The sequence below is a fragment of the Rutidosis leptorrhynchoides genome, chromosome 8 (genome assembly GCF_046630445.1).
Source record: "Rutidosis leptorrhynchoides isolate AG116_Rl617_1_P2 chromosome 8, CSIRO_AGI_Rlap_v1, whole genome shotgun sequence".
In the NCBI taxonomy this organism is placed as follows: domain Eukaryota; kingdom Viridiplantae; phylum Streptophyta; class Magnoliopsida; order Asterales; family Asteraceae; genus Rutidosis; species Rutidosis leptorrhynchoides.
Window position 1 is genome coordinate 334,864,980 of NC_092340.1, and position 19,887 is coordinate 334,884,866.

The 19,887-nt window shown below is 37.2% G+C and overlaps 1 protein-coding gene across 1 annotated transcript in view; it reads left to right on the forward strand.

Moving 5' to 3' along the window:
* The first annotated feature begins 7,566 nt into the window (after window positions 1-7,566).
* Window positions 7,567-19,887, forward strand: part of LOC139861256 (putative MO25-like protein At5g47540) — a 108,659-nt gene continuing 96,338 nt past the window's right edge. The window contains exon 1 of the mRNA XM_071849586.1: window positions 7,567-7,581. The gene's annotated coding sequence lies outside the window, so the exon portion shown is untranslated. The remainder of the gene's footprint in view (window positions 7,582-19,887) is intronic.

Sequence of the window (19,887 nt, forward strand, 5' to 3'; positions counted from 1 at the left end):
CTTCTTTTTCTCTTGATAAAAACCGAACCCAAAAGGGCCTTTGATCATCATCAATCTTTGTTGTTAAAGCTTTTGCTACTTGTTCTTGTTTAAAGTTAATTACTTGTAAGTTACTAAGTTGTTTACTTACTTACTTTCATGTTTCAAGAAGCAAACTTAATAGTTTGATTTCTTCATCTTTTTCTTGTTACAACAAGAACATTCAAGAACATAATCTATCTAGTTATGTTCTACATATTTTGTTTCAAAAGATTAAAGTTCATGGTTGTATAAACTCATTACTTGTAGTTCTTGAAGTAACTTTAAAGTTACTTCACTTAAAGATCAACTTGGGTTGAATCTTTAAAAGTATGAGCAACTATGAATCATTTTCTTGTTTACTTAAGTTACTACTCCATTTATGCACTTTATTTACATGTTGTTAGTTTATTTGGTCAAGTACTACAAGTTAGACTTGATCTCATAATCTTCTTGAACTTAAAAGTTAACTTATGAGTTTCAAGAACATAGAAGTGTAACTTACAAGTTACAACTTCAAATACCTTTGAAAGATCTAAGTTATCTAGCTTATGGTCTTCTTAAATTGTCATAAACAAAAGCTATAAAGCTTACATACACTTTACTAGTTGTTGATTTAAGTTTATAACTTGTTTTTACTTCTAAAGTTCATGTAAGTGTTGAAACTAAGCCTTGATGTAACCTTGGTTCATCAAACACTTACAACACTTGCACTTGAGTTATGATGGACAAACCTTGGTCAAAATGATGTTAACACATCAACGAGTTGTACACTTGAAGCTATACGCATCAAGAATGAGAACCGTGATGAACATCAAGCACCGAGACAACCAGAACTCTCCAAAACCCACTGTTCTGTCCAAAACCTACTGACCTAATGCTTCTGGAACAGACCAGTAGACCTGGGCTGTTCTAACCTTTATTTTTAGATAGAACTTTTCGAGTAGATAACTTTTCATATAGGACTCGTCTTAATCCGAGTTACGGTTTAGGATTTATGGCCCTCCGATCGTTACCATGTCCTTTAACGTTGTGCAGAAATTTCTGACCTACTCGCACTTAGACCGTCGCCACGGTCAAACCAAGACGAGTTTGCTTCTGTAAATTTTACCACACTTAAGGGACTCATAGACGGAGCCATGACCACTGGTCTCACCTTAATTCAGTAAGGGTAGAGGCTGTGGTGACTGACCGAAGTCAGCCTTTGTTTTAAACGACTTTCATAAACGAGTCTTACTTGTTACCTTTTGTTTAATGATGATTGATGATGACCCTTATGACCTTAATTATGTACTTGTAAACCTTTTGAGACAACTTATTGACTTAGTGCTATTTGACTTAGGTTGAGGACGTTTGGACCGTTACTTGCACACCACTTTCCGACTACTACCTTACCATTACTACTAATCATTGTGAGTTATAGCATTCCCTTTTTACTTTAACTTATTTTGGGAACTGAGAATACATGCGGATTTTATGTTTTACATACTAGGCACGAGTACTTAAACTTTATATATGTGTGGGTTATATAACGGCAGAAACATTCCCTTTAGCTCGGTAACGTTTAATCATTGGTTTTTGAACCGTGAACGCGAATCTTAGATATGGATCCATAGGGTTTGACATCCCCACTCGGGCTAGTAGCGCTAGCATTTAACGAGTGTTTAATACTTCGAGGTTATACGCACTTGCCAAGTGCACTTTAAGGGGGTACATTAAACGTTAAGTTAGTTACCGGGTGCCCACGGTTAAGCATATACTTTTACATACTTTTGAAACGCTCGTTGTAGCACTGAAATCTCGTGGCCTACTTACATTACTGTTATACTTAAACTATAGCTCACCAACCTTTGTGTTGACCTTTTTAAGCATGTATTTTCTCAGGTGCTTGAAGTCGCTTCCGCTATCTTACTAGTCGTGCTGTAGAACCCGCTGCCTAGAGTTGTTATCGCATGACTACTATTGTTGCATTCAAACTTTTTACTTATGAACTTATGTTATGTAACGAGCATTATGGTCACGTACACTTATTTAATGCTTCTACTTAGTGAAGCATACTTTTGATTTGTAAAACAATTGACGTATGTTATGACGTCACTTTTATTAATGAATGCAAACTCTGTTTTTAAAACGCATATAGTACTTAACCTTGTAATGATCCTGTTGATGATGGTCCGTACATGATGATTTAGTACGGGGCGTCACAATATGTATATGTATATGTGTATACATCTTGTTTCCTTTTTAAATACTAACAATATCTTTAACAAATCTTTAGGGCTTTTAAGATTTAACAAAAGTCTCGTTTTTTTATATGCCGTGTATATATGTATATAGTGAATATATATATATATATATATATATATATATATATATATATATATATATATATATATATTTTACATGTACTTATATATAGAAAGTATATTTCCTTATTTAACTTTAACATATTCTTTAACAATCTTTTAGGGTTTTCAAGATCTAAATAGTTTTTTTTTTCAATCGTGTATGTATGTATATGTATATGCTTACTATATTTTTTTTACATGAACAATACGAATGTTAAGATCATGCATGAATACGATTATGAATATAAACATGAATTGAAGGTAAGATTCAAGAGTTTTGGATCTAGGGTTTTACCTTGATGAAGATTGATGAAGATTAACAAAAGAAGAGAAGAAACACTTGAAGATGAAGATCAAAACCCGCAAACTTCAAGAACACGTTTGAAGATCTTGATGAACACGATGAAGATCTTTAAGAACACGATGAAGATCACTTGAAGATTACCCGGAATCAAGAAGTAAATAACCAAAACTTCAAAGTGGTGTAGGGTGGTGATCGGTTTTGGTGGAAATCGATTGGTGGTGGCGGTTTTTGGTGGCCAAGGGTGGCAGCCAAAGTGGTGGTGATAGGTTTCGGTGGTGGTATGGTGGTGAGGTGGTGGCCGTGAGCCACAAGAGAGGAAGAGGGAGAGAGATGTTTATGATTTGTAATGGATGAATGAGAAAACCTAAACCCTTGCACCTCCTTTTATACTTGAGCTAGGAAGGATCTAGAATTAGGGTTTAGTTAGGTTTTTCTTGGACGCTAAGTTAGAAATTAGGGTTAGGGTTTAATGGGGTATGGTGGCCGAAAATTTTAAGGGTATATGGGTCTTTCCCTTGCCCTAAATGACGGCTAGGGTTAGGGTTTAGTGAGGGAACCTTTTTCGTTTTAAACCTTGTACTTTTGATCAGCTTAATAAATTCCAAATTTGTTCAAGATTAATTAGTTACATACATTAAGTTTTTGTTTATTACATTTTGTTCTCGAAAATTAATTAGCTTATTATTTCCGTCTTTTATTAACTTGTTGTTTATTACACAAGTCAATTATTATGTTTCATAATTCTTAACGCTTAACAATTATTGATTAAATTCTAATCGTTAAGTTTAATTATATTGTTTGGGCATTTAATATTAGAAAAATATAGAATGGAAAAAATGCGGGTCGTTATATATTCTCAGTCCTAAAAATATATATTGCAAAAGCATTTAAAAAGGGAGCAAATGAAACTCACAATACTGTATTTTGTAGTAAAAATACATATGACGTCATTGAACAAGTGCAAGGTTGGCCTTAGATTCACGAACGTATCAATATTGAGATTCAATATTGCAGGAAAAGTACGTAGACGCAATGGGGATGATAAATACTAATTTGACTCACGAGCAATACTCCCGAACCATACCCATAACCTCCATAGCTATAACCCATAATTTCCTTAGCTCTGTCCCGCTCGAAAAACAATTTCTAAATCACTCAGACAGCACTCCGTCGTAATATTTTATGTATACTAATAATATCTTGAAATAATACGGAGTATATATATATATATATATATATATATATATATATATATATATATATATATATATATATATATATATATATATATATATATATATATATATATATATAATATTAATTTAAATCTTTATATATATTTAATAAAATAAAATATAAATATCGTTATCTTTATCATACCGGTTAAGTAATGAGTTGTCGAAAGTGGTTCTAGATATGTATAAAAGTTATATAGTTTTAATAATAAAGTTCTTTTTAAACTGAAAACGTTTTTGTACGTTTGAAACTAAATCAAATAAATATGATAATTTTGTTTTCCAAAACTAAATATATTTAAGAATCATTTTGTTTAAAGGTTACAATAATAGAAATCGTTATATAATAAAATGTTTTAGAAAAGTAGAATCATATATATTCATAATAGGTTTCAAGTTTTTAAATTACAGTCTGTTGGTGAAGCATGGGATAAAGTCCAAAGGTTAAATAGACGTATGAAATCATCTTAATGAAAAATGTCGAGTTACTTAACTTGTCGATATCCAACATCTAAGTTATTTACACTCCACGTTCTTACTTATAAATCACTTTACCATTTTCCGAATATTGTCAAAAAGAATAGATTTCTTAAATCACAGTGGACCTCATAACATGGACCCGTAATCATATCACAATGTATCTGATAAATCAATCATTTGATATTATCTTCTAATTCCATCGATAAACATATTGAAACAAATACGTCCGTGTAAAGTATTATACGTTTAATACTTTATTAATATTCTCAAGTTATAATATATATATATATACATATATATACATATCTATTTATATATAACGGTTCGTGAATCGTTGGAATTTGGTCGAGGTTATAATGAATGTATGAACACAGTTTAAAATTCTTGAGATTTAACTTAACAAACTTTGCTTATCGTGTCAGAATAATATAAAGATAAAGTTTAAATTTGGTTGGAAATTTTTGGGTTGTCACAGTACCTACCCGTTAAAGAAATTTTGTCCCGAAATTTGAATGAGATGGTCATGACTGACAATAAGTATGTTTTCATGACGTATACGAGTTAGAAATTAGAGTTTTATTATCATCAAGTAATATAGATAAAACAATTTGATTTTTGTGAAGAGTACGAGTGAAGTTATCACAAAAGAATGAAATGAGTAAATGCACGTTCTTTTTAACCAATGACATAGTCACGGTTGATTTTCGGAATTCAAGGAATTTAGAGAAAATCTTCGTAATAAGGTTTGGTTCTTTGATATTTAAAGCAATTAGGATCTTTTTTGGTTAAATGCGATGATTTGTTTCGATTTCTCTGTCTGCTATTTCACTATAAATCTACTTCCTTCGTTTCCTTATTTCCACAAATCATACCTTCTATTCTTTCTCCCTCAACTCATATTTTAAAGTATTCGTTAATATGCTCCATCCCGTTCTGATCCTTGATATACTCCTAACTTTCATATCTGTCATTCTTCTTTTTCATCTACCACCGGAGGATTATTTACTTTTACTATTACCTTGGGGTTATAATATTTTTAATTCTCCCGTGCCTTTACGTTGCAATACGTATTGATATGCACGGTTTGTAATTTACGTGTTGTTGTCGAGCTTTATATTTTATTTTATATTCAAGGGTTCCATACTTTTGTCTCCTCTTCCCGACTTCAAGTCAAGCGAATAACGGTCCAGAATTCGTAGGTATGGATTTCGAAATGAACATAGTTAATGTTCTAAGAAAGGAACGGTAATAGCACGATCTTGATTTGTCAAATTACCAGAATACCTCGAAAAAGACCGAATCACTAAGAAATATATTTTCTTGATATGTTTAGAGGTTAAGTAGAATACAAGAGTCGTGTAATATGTCACATGATGATGTTATGATCTGTGAATCATCACGTTCCATTTAGAAACTCAGCATGACTTACTATAATATAATCACGTTGATCAAGTGTCATTATATTATACTAACTCATGCTTTAGTTCCCAACACTACTTTAAAACATTCATACTTTATACTCGAAGGTTTCAAAATTTAGAAACTAAAACAGTTTCCTTGATGATGTGATACAGATAACGCGAGGGGATAAATGATTTCAGATAAGAATGGTTATGAAAATATCTTCAGAAATATGGAGGATATTTATAACAGAAGATACGATGATATCTTAGAATATTTAAGATAAGAGGATGATGAAGAATATTGTCCGCAAGGGTTTTAGAGCAAGGAGCAAGGTATTTGTTAAGGATTTCAGCAGACACTGAATCATTTGGATTCTTTGAAGGTATATTTCGTCCTTGTGATTTGTTCACAGCCTCCTTCATAGTTTGCTCAATCCGTTTTCCAGTTTCAAACCTTCTCTTTTTCTGAGCTTTGCCAACCCACTATTCTTTATCATCAAACTTTTTACTGTTAAGGTCATTTACAGTTCTTGCTGCTTCATCAGCATTTTTCAAAATTTCGAGAACTAGTTCGCAGTTTAGGGTGTTTTTCAGAAACTTCACATTCGCAGTTTGTAAGTCCAGGAGATAGACATTATATGTATAACTGTTGGCGTCGACATGCTGCGAGATTTTAAAATACTAATTGCTAATTCTCAACGATTCGTATGGCAATTCTCGTTACAAGATGCAGATAGGTAAATGATGGGGTTTTGATAATTATAATGATTTTTTGGAAAATCAAAAATCAGTGAAGTTGTTGGTAAGTTTATTGCTAATGTGATGGAACATAAATGGTTCCCGGTAACGATGGCGAAAGGGCAACGTATATATCAAGGTTATAATAAGGTTGTTTCGACTGAAAAATCGAAGTTGACTTGCTGGAGCTGTGACAAAACTGACTACTTTGGAAAGGAATTGAAAAGTCATTTTAGCTAATAAATGCCAAAGGGTCTGACACGGATACGTGTTAAACTATGACTTTGGTTTTACAAGTTTTTCAGGTACATAACTGTGGATAACATGTGGTTGGATCATCATCTTGATTGTTCATTATTTGAAGTGTCTTCAGGAATTTCGGAGGGTTTGAACACAGATTGTAATCGTTAATATACATATGATGTTCTAGCACAGTTTTTGTAACAACCCAAACCAAACCACGAACAACCCGCGTAAAAATAACAAATAATTTTTTTTTTGCCGGGACAGCATATGGCGCGGCGCGCCAAACTGGTCTATCCCAAAAGTCATGAAACGCGAAAAAGATCGGCCACTTCCCGACATAATTAGACAAAACGCTTTTAACAACATATTCAAACATGTAAAACTAACACAATTCAAACATAAAATAAGTTTTACAAAGCGGGGCCCACTTTGGCCGTTTTACGAGTTTAATACATAACGTGAGTTTCGACCACCAAAAAGTTTAAGTACCAAACGACACGATGAGCATGGTGTTTGGGATTAAACTACCCAAGTCATGGTCAAACTCCAAAAGCTAACACATCCAAAAGGCGTCCCCTAACAAGCGGGATCTCTAATCCAACCGTATGCTCTTACCCTTATCCATGCCGGAACCTATAAAATGGTAAACAACGAGAGGGTAAGCTAACGCTTAGTGAGTAGAATAAATATATACATGCATATAAAAACTTACTTACTCGCACCCACGATATCATATAACGCATACAAACGCATAACGTCTCAATAAACAAGCTAGTATCGTCAGTTCGTACAACTAGCAATATCAATAGCATAATATTCATAATAATAATTAAATGCTAACGTCAACAACTATAAACCATGGTTAACCAAGATCTTCGCAAGGGAGTGACTTCGCGAAACAAGTCATCGATGTTCATAACAACCGTTAGCTTCCAAAAAAGGCTATGGTATGCTAACCCCCGAGGTGTTCCAAAAACGGCTATGGCATCACCCCCAAGTGTTCCCAAAAACGGCTATGGCATCACTTGATCAACGTGTGAGTAAAACACGGCTATTACTCACAATCATGTACACAAACACGGCTTTGTACACAATAACTCGGATAATAACGTGAGAGTAAAACACGGCTATTACTCGCCACTATATGCACAAACACGGCTATGTGCATAAATATAAAACGTGGACAAAATGGCTATGTCTCACAACTATGGTCACAAAACAGCTATGTGACACCGTTAATACGGCACGTAAATCATATACATACATATATAGATTTTCCACTCACCTCAAAGTCTTGAAGAGAGATAATCAAGCTCGGAAATCTTCAATGTAACGTACCTATTACATTATACATAATATCAATCACACACTCAAGTTGGTCAACCAACTAAAACTCCATTCTAGTGTTATCTTGACCCATGGTGCAATTTCGACCCCTTTACACCCTTAACCCTAATATTTGGGTTAACATCCCCAAAACCCTAATCATTAGCCAAGTTAGGTTTAAAACGCATTTCAACACAAGGTCTATGCATTGCACAACAACATTAACTAACTTAGGTCCATTTTGACCCATTTGACCAAATTAAGGTCAACACACCCATTTCGGGTCATCCACCAACCCACACAACGACCATTTACTTATCTCTAGGTGTGCTAGTAATTTACTAACTAAATTAAGCTCATAAACATCAATTAATACTTTGAAAAACCCTAGTTAATCATCTTTAGGTCTACATGACCCAAATTCACCCAAAACACCCAATTTACTAACAAAGTGGGTTTTAAGTTCACCATTAACCCTAACACTAACCCTTTCACAAAATTAAATTAGGAAATCAAGATTAGAGCATACCACTATAATCAAAACGTAGCTAGAGGATAGATGAACAACTTTAAAGCTCGCACTTAGACCCGAAATCGGCTTCTTCTTCCTTGATTTGAGTTCTCTCACTCTAGAAAACCCTTTCTCTCACTAAATTAATTTGGAAGAGGTGGAGTAGATGAAAATGGAGTTAATGAGTCTCCAAAACTGATCTAGAGCCTTTAATTCGGGCTCCCATGTGTAATTACCAAAAAGCCCTCAAAATATCTAATTAAAAAGGAATCTGTCACAGAACAATGGCGCGGCGCGCCAAATGGCCGCGCGGCGCGCCAAACGCCTAGACCAGTTTTCTGCATTCTTTTTAATATGTACAACCAAAACCCCACTTCAAGTACATTAACTACACTTATGTACACTACAAATAAACGGGTCTTACAACTCTCCCCCACTTGAATCAGAGCGCGTCCTCGCGATCCACGCCGCATGACAAGAAGGAAGATAAACCAACACAAACTCTTCGAGCTCCCAATTAAACTCGGAACCTTTACTACGACGCCATTGAACTTTAAAAGTTCTCACCTCTTTATTTCTCAACATTTTCACCTTCTCATCAAGTATAGCAATCGGCTCTTCAACATATTCTAACTTGTTGTTTAGCTCAATTTCGACTAATGGCATCCATGAAGAATCATCCGCAAGACACTTACGGAGATGGGAAACATGAAATGTATTATGAATCCCCGCAAGCTCTTCGGGTAATTCCAAACGATACGCAACTTCACCAACGCGAGCTAAAACCTTAAATGGCCCAATAAACCGAGGAGCTAACTTTCTCCGTTTTCGAAATCGAATAATACCTTTCCATGGCGAAACCTTAAGCATCACCATGTCACCTTCTTGAAATTCGATCGTTCGTCTACGTTTATCGGCATACGACTTTTGTCTATCTTGAGCCTTCTTCAAGTGATCTCAAATAATATCAATCTTGTTATTCGTCTCCAAAACTAAATCGGTACTCCCGATCTCTCTTTGACCAATTTCACCCCCAATAAATCGGAGTTCGGCACCTCCGCCCATAAAGCATCTCGTAAGGTGGCATCCCGATACTAGTATGATAACTATTATTGTACGAGAATTCCACCAAAGGTAAGTGCTCGTCCCAACTACCACCAAAATCAATAATACACACCCGTAACATATCCTCCAAAGTTTGATTAGTACGTTCGGTTTAACCGTCCGTTTGAGGATGATACGCCGTGCTCAATTTCAATTGTGTACCCATATCTTTATGAAACTTTTCCCAAAACCGAGATGTAAAACGAGTATCTCGATCCAAAATAATCAATATAGGAACTCCGTGTCGAGAGATGACTTCCTTGATAAACAACTTAGCCAAGGTCTCCGACGATATCGCTTCCCGAATGGGAAGAAACAATGCACTTTTCATCAATCGATCAACTATAACCCAAATCGAATCAAATTGGGTTCTCGCCGTTTTAGGTAACTTTTTGATGAAATCCATGGTAATGTGCTCCCATTTCCATTTTGGGATTTCCAATGGTTGTAACTTACCATACGGCTTTTGATGTTCGGCCTTAACTTGCAAACACGTGACGCATTGCTCAACATACTTCACAACATCACGTTTCATGCCCGGCTACCAATAATCTTTTCTTAAATCTAGATACATTTTCGTCGCGCCCAGATGAATGGAATACTTTGACTTATATGCTTCATCAAGTAGCACTTGTCGATAATCACCCATCTTAGGCACCCACACTCTTCCTTGAAAAGACAACAAACCATGCGAGCCCATAGTAATGAACTCCGATTGCCCCATGATTCGTTCCACATGCTTGTTGTGAACGTAAGCCTATATTTGAATCACACCAAGTTTTTCAAGAAAATCGTTAGTAATAATCATACGTAACAATCCCAATCGTAACGCCGGGTGATGACTCTTTCGACTTAACGCATCCGCGACCACATTAGCCTTGCCCGGATGATAAAGTATCTCACAATCATAATCTTTCACCACATCCATCCACCTACATTGGCGATAATTCAAATCTCGTTGATTGAAGAGGTGTTTCAAACTCTTATGATCCGAATAAATCGTACTCTTGACACCATACAAGTAATGGCGCCAAATTTTCAACGCATGCACAACCGCCGCCAACTCAAGATCATGAGTTGGATATCTCGTTTCGTGTTCCTTTAGTTGTCAAGAGGCATAAGCGATGACTTTACCTCTTTGCATTAGAACACACCCGAGCCCATTTAACGAAGCATCACAATAAACCGTCATGTCTTCCACTCCTTTCGGCAACACTAATACCGGAGCTTGATACAATTTCTCTTTTAGCAATTGAAAAGCAATTTCTTGCTCGTTCTCCCAAGTAAATCTCGCGTTCTTCCTCGTCAATTTCGTCAACGAAGAAGCGATCTTAGAAAACTCTTGGATAAACTGACGATAATAACCAGCCAATCCGAGAAATCTTCGGACCTCCGTAGGCATAGTCGGTTGTCTCCAACTCTTCACCGTCTCGATCTTCCCCGGATCTACTTGAATACCATCTTTGTTCACAATGTGGCCAAGGAATTGAACCTCCCTTAGCCAAAATTCACATTTGGAGAACTTAGCATACAACTTCTCCTTTCGTAACGTCTTCAATACTTCGCGCAAATGACGTTCATGTTTATTCATACCTTTCGAGTAGACTAGTATGTCGTCAATGAACACAATCACCAACTTGTCCAACATAGGTTGGCACACTCGGTTCATAAGATCCATGTATGCCGCCGGTGCATTCGTAAGACCAAAAGGCATAACTACAAACTCAAAATGCCCATAACGCGTTCGAAAAGCCGTTTTCTCGATATCTTCCTCACGGACCCGCATTTGGTGATAGCCGGACCGTAGGTTAATCTTTGAGAAATACGTCGCACCTTGGAGTTAGTCAAACAAATCGTCGATCCGAGGCAATGGATAACGATTTTTGATCGTCACTTTATTCAACTCCCGGTAATCGATGCACATCCGCATACTACCATCCTTCTTTTTCACGAATAAGACCGGAGCGCCCCTTGGCGAAGCACTCGGTCGAATAAAACCCTTCTCAAGTAACTCTTGAGTTTGATTTAACAACTCTTGCATTTCTGTCGGCGCTAAACGATAAGGAGTTTTAGCAATGGGAGTAGCTCCAGGGACCAACTCAATGCGAAATTCAACTTGTCTTTTCGCTGGAACACCCGGTAACTCATCCGGAAAAATGTCTTCGAATTCACTAACCACTAAAATTTCATGAATGGGTGGTGGCTCATCACGAGTATCAACAACATGGGCAAGAAAAACCATGCCACCACTACCGAGGAGACGACGTGCCCGTGCAAAAGTGCATATAGGCACAAGTCTTCTACGCTTATCACCGTGAATAATTAACCCTCCCCCACTTGGGGCCTTTACACGAATAAATTTTTCATGGCATGAAATATCGGCTCTATTATGATCGAGCCAATCCATACCAACAACGATATCGAAATCGCCCAAAGTCATCGGGATAAGATCAATCTTAAAGTTTTCGGCACCAAAAACGACATCACAATTTTTACACACATCAACCACTAGCACTGTCTTACCGTCTGCTATTTCGACTACTACTGGATGACTTAACTTAGCTAACGGTCTATTAAGTCTAGGCACAAATTTTGAGGATACAAACGACAAATTTGCACCGCTATCAAATAGGATCCTTGCCAGATTAGAGTTAACCATAAAAGTACCTGAAACTACTTCGTTGGATTGTTTGGCCTCCTTGTTCGTCATCAAATAGTTGCGACCCCTAGCCGTGCCCGCCGCCTTTTGTAACTTCTTGACATGATCATTATTCAAATCGGGACATTCCTGCCTCTTGTGCCCCTCCTTTCCACAATTAAAACACGTGACCGACTTGGTCAAACAATCACGGGCGTAATGACCCGACTTCCCACAACTATAACAAGTAGGTGTAAAAGTATTTGGACCACCCTTCTTCACACTTTCGACGCTTTCGGACCCCTTCTTGTTCTTGTTTTTCTTGTTTGAAAAGTTAGAATGACTAGAACCTTCAAACTTTCTTTTGGAAAAAGCGAAATCACTCTTTCTTGGAACCTCAGCTCAAAACCCCTAGCCAATTCGTATAAATTTTCAAAAGACTTAGCCATACCCCGGCTAATCTTACCCTTCAACTCATCACTTAAAGTACGGTAGAAATCTAGCATCAACTTGTGATCATCGCCAACATACTCCGGACAAAAACGAGTCTTTGCCAAGAAGGTAGACTTGAGAGTAACCAAGTCCATTGAACCTTGTTGCAAATTGTGCAACTCGACCCGGATTTTATCAAGATCGGAAGAAGTTCGGTATTCTTAAAAAAATTCTTTCTTAAACTCCTCCCATGTCAAGCACATGCATTGCTCTTCACCATATAATTTGATTTTATCGTCCCACCACAACTTGCCCTCTTCGCACAACATGCTAGACCCATACCTCTTCCTCTTCTCGGGAGGACACTCCGCGGTACGGAATGCTCCCTCGATATCAAAAATCCAACAAGTGCTTTTCAATGGATCCCTCACCCCATTAAACATCGGAGGTTGAGTATCCTTGAAATTTTTGTAGTGGAAGTCCCGCCTTCCACCCCCACCATTACCTTCACCCCCTTCGCCTCGAGGATAACTGTTTCTAGCCTCTAAAGCCTCTTCTATTGCGGCTTTCATTCGATCATTGATCATTTCGGTCACTTGTCCATCGACCGACTCTTGGAAGACCTTTCGGACGTTGTCAAGAAAATCCTTCTTTAGCCTTTTAAAGATGGCATCAACCTTGGCCGTGAGTTCAACGTCCTCACTCGTACTTCCGTCATTGGTGTCGTGTCCATTTCTCATCTTCATTCTATAAAACGAAGTAAATTAAGCAACAAAACAAAAGGACTCAACACATATGTATCTACATATACACCACACTACCCCATCTTGCTCAACATTCGTCGTACATCGCTTGTTTGACACGATTTGAACCCGTAACAATAGTAGCTAATCATTGTTATACGAGCACATCGCATTAACTCACTAGTACCACGTCTATTTTGCTTGACGATTTCAAATGCCACACAAGACAATAGCGCATGATTAGTTCACATAAACCTATGCACTAACCAAAACCCGATCCGACCCAAAGTACTACAAGTCCCGCATAATGCGCACATAAAAAGTCTAAGTCTAGGCGTCTATCTCAAGTCACCTAAATCCCTTAGACCATGATCTGATACCACTTGTAACAACCCAAACCAAACCACGAACAACCCGCGTAAAAATAACAAATAATTTTTTTTACTGGGACAGCATATGGCGCGGCGCGCCAAACTGATCTGTCCCAAAAGTCATGAAACTCGAAAAAGATCGGCCACTTCCCGACATAATTAGACAAAATTCTTTTAACAACATATTCAAACATGTAAAACTAACACAATTCAAACATAAAATAAGTTTTACAAAGCGGGGCCCACTTTGGCCGTTTTACGAGTTTAATACATAACGTGAGTTTCGACCACCAAAAAGTTTAAGTACCAAATGACAAGATGAGCATGGTGTTTGGGATTAAACTACCCATGTCATGGTCAAACTCCAAAAGCTAACACATCCAAAAGGCGTCCCCTAACAAGCGGGATCTCTAATCCAACTGTATGCCCTTACCCTTATCCACGCTGGAACCTATAAAATGGTAAACAACGAGAGGGTAAGTTAACGCTTAGTGAGTAGAATAAATATATACATGCATATAAAACTTACTTACTCGCACCCACGATATCATATAACGCATACAAACGCATAACGTCTCAATAAACAAGCTAGTATCGTCAGTTCGTACAACTAGAAATATCAATAGCATAATATTCATAATAATAATTAAATGCTAACGTCAACCACTATAAACCATGGTTAACCAAAATCTTCGCAAGGGAATGACTTCGCGAAACAAGTCATCGATGTTCATAACAACCGTTTGCTCCCAAAAACGGCTATGGTATGCTAACCCCCGAGGTGTTCCAAAAACGGCTATGGCATCACCCCCAAGTGTTCCCAAAAACGGCTATGGCATCACTTGATCAACGTGTGAGTAAAACACGGCTATTACTCACAATCATGTACACAAACACGGCTTTGTGCACAATAACTCGGATAATAATGTGGGAGTAAAACACGGCTATTACTCGCCACTATATGCACAAACACGGCTATGTGCATAAATATAAAACGTGGACAAAATGGCTATGTCTCACAACTATGGTCACAAAACAGCTATGTGACACCGTTAATACGGCACGTAAATCATATACATACATATATAGATTTTCCACTCACCTTAAAGTCTTGATGAGAGATAATCAAGCTCGAAAATCTTCAATGTAACGTACCTATTACATTATACATAATATCAATCACACACTCAAGTTGGTCAACCAACTAAAACTCCATTCTAGTGTTATCTTGACCCATGGTGCAATTTCGACCCCTTTACACCCTTAACCCTAATATTTGGGTTAACATCCCCAAAACCCTAATCATTAGCCAAGTTAGGTTTAAAACGCATTTCAACGCAAGGTCTATGCATTGCATAACAACATTAACTAACTTAGGTCCATTTTGACCCATTTGACCAAATTAAGGTCAACACACCCATTTCGGATCATCCACCAACCCACAGAACGCCCATTTACTTATCTCTAGGTGTGCTAGTAATTTACTAACTAAATTAAGCTCATAAACATCAATTAATACTTTGAAAAACCCTAGTTAATCATCTTTAGGTCTACATGACCCAAATTCACCCAAAACACCCAATTTACTAACAAAGTGGGTTTTAAGTTCACCATTAACCCTAACACTAACCCTTTCACAAAATTAAATTAGGAAATCAGGATTAGAGCATACCACTACAATCAAAACGTAGCTAGATGTTAGATGAACAACTTTATAGCTCGCACTTAGACCCGAAATCGGCTTCTTCTTCCTTGATTTGAGTTCTCTCACTCTAGAAAACCCTTTCTCTCACTAAATTAATTTGGAAGAGGTGACGTAGATGAAAATGGAGTTAATGAGGCTCCAAAACTGATCTAGAGCCTTTAATTCGGGCCCCCATGTGTAATTACCAAAAAGCCCTCAAAATATCTAATCAAAAAGGAATCTGTCACAGAACAATGGCGCGGTGCGCCAAATGGCCGCGCGACGCGCCAAATGCCTAGACCAGTTTTCTGCATTCTTTTTAATATGTACAACCAAAACCCCACTTCAAGTACATTAACTACACTTATGTACACTACAAATAAACGGGTCTTACAGTTTTGAAGTCAAAGTATAACTTTATAACGACCCGTCAAAATCGCTATTGACGCGGCACGTTAATCATTGATTCCACAGTGAGGTTTTGACCTCTATATGATACGTTTTGATAAAATATTGCATTCATTAAAATAAGTGACTTTCTAAACATAGAAAGTTATAAACATGTGGGCAAGTGCTTAGGTATAAGCAAAACCCCGAAATACATAAGTCTTTAATTTACAGGTTGACATCACAGTCCAATTATTTATTACACAACGCAGTTTTATTTTGAATGCAATAAACTTTGTACAAAGCATGAGAGACTCCATGCAGGCAACAAGCACATCACAACGGAAGCATTCTAAGGACCTGAGAATAAAATATGCTAAAAAGTCAACACGAATGTTGGTGAGTTATAGGTTTAATTGCTCGAGTCATAAACATATATAAAGATAGACCACAAGATTTCATCAAAAGTTTATCAATAGATTCTACGTAACAGAGCACCCTGGTAACTAAACTTAACGCTATAGTGATAATTACCCCATTCGTTTTAATACACGCAAACCAACGTGTCTTAAACTCAAATAACATACGTCCGTTAAAAGGCTAGCGCTCTAGCTCGGACAGGGATGTCAAGCCCTATGGATCCATATACAATTATTCGCGCCCACCAGTCCATATCCTATGTACTGGCAGCTACTAGTTACCAAAGCTAAGGGATTTTCGGTTTAACTCAGTGTAGAATTTAGTATGTACTTGTGTCTTATCGCGTTTAAAATAAATTGCATGTATTCTCAGCCCAAAAATAGTTAAAGTATTTAAAAAGGGAGACTATAAACTCACAGTTCAATATTGCGATTCAATATTGTAGGCAAATTGCGTAGACGTAATGATGGTAGACGACTGTATGGTTGGCCTTGGATTCAAGAACAATACCCCGAATAATACCTAATATTTCCTTAGCTTAAAGCGGTTTGAAACCCGAATTAAAAACACCCTCGTATATACCTTATTATTATTAAACTTAAATTTAAAATTATAATTATAATATAAATATAAATATTGAGAGATAAATGTGAAAAACTTCGTCGAACAAACGGTGTATTTATATTACTTTTCGATTTACTGTAGCTCATGCAATCGCATGAGTTTTCAGTGTTTTTGCCATGCGATCGCATGGCCGCCTTTTCCGTTTTTGTTTGCTAGTTCGTCGACATCAAATAGTGTTTACTGTAGCAAATAGTGTTTACTGTAGCAAATAGTGTTGACTGTAGCAAATAGTGTTTACTTTTCGATTTACTGTAGCTCATGCGATCGCATGAGTTTTCAGTGTTTTTGCCATGCGATCGCATGGCCGCCTTTTCCGTTTTTGTTTGCTAGTTCGTCGACATCAAATAGTGTTACTGCAGCAAAATACGGTTTCACTGTAGCAAATAGTGTTTTACTGTAGCAAAGTAATTTTTACTATAGTAACTAGGGTTTTACTGTAGGAAAGTCGTTTTTTACTTGTACATATATATATATATATATATATATATATATACATACATATAATTGTTCATGAATCGTTGAGAGTAGTCAAAGGTAATTGTATATATGAAACATTTCTAAAATTTTGAGACTCAATCTAACAGACTTTGTTTAACGTGCCAAAATAATAAATCGTATAGAGAATTGGTTTAAATTAGTCGAAATTTTTCGGGTCATCACAGTACCTCCCCACAGTACCTCCCCGTTAAAGAAAATTTCGTCCCGAAATTTTGAGTAGTACCTGTTTCATGAGCGATATCAGTGAACAAATATGGATACTTTTGCTTCATTTGATCTTCACGTTCCCAAGTAAACTCGGGTCCTCGTCTTGCGTTCCAACGAACTCTAACTATCGGTATTTTGCTTTGTTTTAATTGTTTGACCTCAATGTCCATGATTTCAACAGGTTCTTCGACAAAATGGAGTTTATCATTAATTCGTATTTCGTGAAGAGGAATTACGACATCCTCTTCAGCTAAACATTTCTTCAAATTTGACACGTGAAATGTGTCGTGAACACTACTAAGTTCTTGCGGTAGCTTTAATCGATAAGCAACTGCTCCAATTCTTTCGATGATTTCAAAGGGTCCTACGTACCTAGGACTTAGCTTTCCTCGTTTACCGAATCGTACAACGCCTTTCCAGGGTGACACTTTCAACATGACTTTGTCGCCCACTTGAAATTCTAGCGGTTTTCTTCTTACATCAGCATAACTCTTTTGGCGACTCATGGCCGTTTTCAATCGCTGTTGTATTTGAATGATCTTTTCGGTGGTTTCGTGAATAATTTCTGGTCCAGTAAGTTGTCTTTCTCCTACTTCACTCCAACAGATAGGAGATCTGCACTTTCTACCGTAAAGTGCTTCAAATGGTGCTGCGTTGATGCTCGTATGATAGCTGTTATTGTATGAAAATTCTGCCAACGGTAAGTGTCGATCCCAACTGGTTCCAAAGTCAATCACGCATGCCCGTAACATGTCTTCCAATGTTTGTATTGTTCTTTCACTTTGACCATCTGTCTGTGGGTGATAAGCGGTGCTCATATCTAATCGAGTTCCCAATGCTTTTTGTAATGATTGCCAAAAACGTGATGTGAATCGGGTGTCGCGATCAGATATGATGGAGATGGGTACACCATGCCTGGAAACTACTTCCTTCAAATATAGGCGTGCTAATTTCTCCATACTGTCTATCTCCTTTATTGGTAGGAAGTGAGCTGATTTAGTTAGACGATAAACTATCACCCAAATAGTATCATGACTACTTGCAGTCCTTGGCAATTTTGTAATGAAATCCATGGTTATTCTTTCCCATTTCCACTGCGGAATTTCTGGTTGTTGCAGTAATCCTGACGGCTTTTGGTGCTCAGCTTTAACCTTTGCACACGTCAAACATTTGCTTACATAAGTAGCAATTTCTGTCTTCATATTAGGCCACCAATAGAACTTCTTGAGATCGTGGTACATTTTCCCATTTCCTGGGTGAATTGAGTACCACGTTTTGTATGCTTCATCTAGTACTAGTTGCCTTAGGTTACCATGTCTTGGTACCCATATCCTACCAGCAAAATACAGGGTTCCATCGGCTTTTACTTCAAGTTATTTTTCTAACCCTTTGCTCATTTCACCTTTTTCGTTTTCTTCTTTTAAAGCTTCTAACTGTGCTGCTTGAATTTGCTTTGTGAGATCAGTACGAATTGTAATATTCAAAGCTCGGACCCTAAGAGGTTTTACTCTTTCTTTTCAACTTAGGGCATCAGCTACAACATTAGCTTTTCCGGGGTGGTAACGGATTTCACAATCGTAATCGTTTAACAACTCTACCCAGCGACGTTGCCTCATATTGAGTTGTTTTTGATCAAAAATATGCTGAAGACTCTTATGGTCGGTGTACACTATACACTTGGTGCCATATAGATAGTGTCTCCATATTTTGAGTGCAAAAACTACTGCTCCAAGTTTCAAATCGTGCGTCGTATAGTTCTTTTCATGAATTTTTAGTTGTCGTGAGGCATATGCGATAACTTTTGTGTGTTGCATTAATACACATCCTAAACCTTGGCGCGAAGCGTCACAATAGATCACGAAATCATCATTTCCTTCCGGTAATGACAAAATGGGTGCAGACGTTAACTTCTTCTTTAATAACTGGAATGAGGATTCCTGTTCCGTGGACCAATCATACTTCTTTCCCTTTTGAGTCAATGAAGTTAAGGGTTTGGCGATTCTAGAGAAATCTTGAATGAATCTTCGGTAGTAACCAGCAAGACCTAAGAATTGGCGGATTTGTGTTGGAGTCTTCGGTGTTTCCCATTTACTAATGGCTTCGATCTTGGCGGGGTCAACTTTAATTCCATGTTTACTGACAACATGGCCCAAAAATTGTACTTCTTGTA